This window comes from Coenobita brevimanus, chromosome 67, assembly GCF_032717465.1.
Source record: "Coenobita brevimanus isolate Jiangsu-jjx chromosome 67, ASM3271746v2, whole genome shotgun sequence".
NCBI classification, from domain to species: Eukaryota; Metazoa; Arthropoda; class Malacostraca; order Decapoda; family Coenobitidae; genus Coenobita; species Coenobita brevimanus.
In genome coordinates, this window is record NC_137020.1 from 5,406,189 (window position 1) to 5,408,536 (window position 2,348).

Sequence of the window (2,348 nt, forward strand, 5' to 3'; positions counted from 1 at the left end):
GAGGTACCGAGAGAGATATGGAAAGATCGATGTTAGGAACTATTCTGAGAGTTATGGAAGAATCAGCTTAGATTATAATACGGATTAAAGTTGATGATATAATAATATCAATTAAAAAGCAGCAATGTAGTGGGCAGGCCACATTTGCAGGAAACAGAACAAGTGGACAGGAAATTAACAAACCAGTAATTACGGATTCAAAGAGCAAAATGAAGACCAGGAACTAGGTGTTGTGATGAAACAGAAAATTCCAGTGGGAAATAACGGCTTCCAGAAACAAAAATAATAAGTTAGCGACAAAGACACAGAAGTCGCTACATGTTTCAGGGATTTGGAATGGAAAGAATTAGCACAAGACCAAGATAACTGGAAACGTTTGGGAGAGACCCATGTCCTGATGCAGCATGTTACAAGTTGATGATGGTGATGATGAGGATGATGATATCGTATCGCCATCATCATCATCATCAGGGTCTGCAAGTTCACTGCTGAAGTAAGGCCTCTCCCGATCTTCACGAATTCCTTAACTGAGGTCATCTCTGCTAGAATTGGCTACAAACTTCTCTACCTCATCTCTCCACCTCCTGTCTAGCCCTTTCAGGCTACGCTTACAATCTCTTGGTATCCAGTCAGTCTGCCTGTTCCTCCATCGGTTATCCCTTATTCTTGCCACATGACATGTCCACCTCCCTTTCTGTTCTTTTATAACTTCTATAATGTCTTTGACTTTAGTCCGCTGTCTCATCATATTTGATAATTTCTGTCTCGTTAAGATATTGCCAACACTGATCTCTTCACTGCTCTTTGAGAGAGGAATAATTTTTTTTCCCTAAGATTGTTTTCAGTTTTCATGTCTCACAGCTGTACGTCATAGCTGGGTTTATACATCCGTTACATACATACTGGCAAGCTATTTTTCATGATGCCTCTACGTTTGTATATATATATATATATATATATATATATATATATATATATATATATATATATATATATATATAAACTACTGTCTCTTTTTCTTCCAAGGCAGTGTCAGTAATCTCTTCTATACTGCAGTTACATAGTCAGACCAAATAAACTTCCGCAAAGTTCTCTTGTGACTTTGGTGTTAAAAATCCTAAATATTTGTCATTACACCTACTTCATCAGTTAAACTTCTATGAACACTTAATGAATTATCATAGTACCATGTGAAAATAGTTTTTATTATTGGTATTACTGCTTGACATTTTTTTTTTTTTTACATTTTCGCCTTCCTAAGTTTATTAGTTTTTTTTTTTTCTGACATACAAAGCTTTTTACTGCATTAAATTACAAGCTACAACCAAATTCTCTGACCAGATCACCCATTAAAAACACCAAATCAATTGGTCGTGTATTCTGTCCCTTTTCTCAGTTGAACCCTGACGAGGTTATTAACTGGCGGTGGTTACAGAAGCTCTGAGAGTGTTAAATACGCTGGCACTACTTTGATCATTACCAGTCTCTTGATCGGGACAGCTCTACTGTTCTATACCAGCTTAAGGTAGACGATTTGTTCCACCTGACACTAAGTCATAGGAGCTTTTATGCTAAGGTGAGAAGATGACAGAATTAAACAGATCTCTTGATATTTAACCACTAGGGAGACTTGTTTATTATAAGATGTAAAATCTGTTTGTGTTGGCTGGATAAACTTTTGCTTGGAGAAGTGTCTGATCTGGCTTTGGCACCTGTTTCTAAATTCAGGGACATGGTATTGGCTCCGTCAGATTGGTGAACCCTATATTAAGTGCATATCTATCTATCTATGCCAACGGCCATACCACGTTGAGTACACCGCTTCCCGTCCGATCAGCGAAGTTAAGCAACGTTGGGTCTGGTTAGTACTTGGATGGGTGACCGCCTGGGAACACCAGATGCTGTTGGCATCCCTACGTGTCAAGTGGGGTTGGTGGAGGATTAGTGCCCCTCCCTGTAAAACAATTAACTCTAAGCCATTGGCCACCCCGTCTGGGATACATGGCGTCTGGCAATGAATATATATATATATATTTACCTATTGGGTAGAAACAGGATTCAGGGGACTTCAGTGGAGAGAGAGAATTGGAAGTGTGGCTCATTCAAAGGTGCAAGCTTAGTTTAGTATCTTGTTATAAAGTTTAATGTGTGTGTGTGTGTGTGTGTGTGTGTGTGTGTGTGTGTGTGTGTGTGTGTGTGTGTGTGTGTGTGTGTGTGTGTGGCATAATGGTCATACATACGGAACCAGTCGCAACACTTGCTTAAAACTGAAAACATGAGTGCAAAGATAACTTAAGAGTCAGAGGCTATACCACACCCTTTGCCAGTTGCTACGAGAGAGAGAGAGA

General features: G+C 39.2%; 1 non-coding gene across 1 annotated transcript; it reads left to right on the forward strand.

The window, feature by feature from the left end:
- Positions 1 to 1,791: 1,791 nt before the first annotated feature.
- On the forward strand, positions 1,792 to 1,910 carry LOC145405684 (5S ribosomal RNA). Its single transcript, XR_013898425.1, has one exon. It is a non-coding gene; the product is annotated as a 5S ribosomal RNA (ribosomal RNA).
- Positions 1,911 to 2,348: the final 438 nt, after the last annotated feature.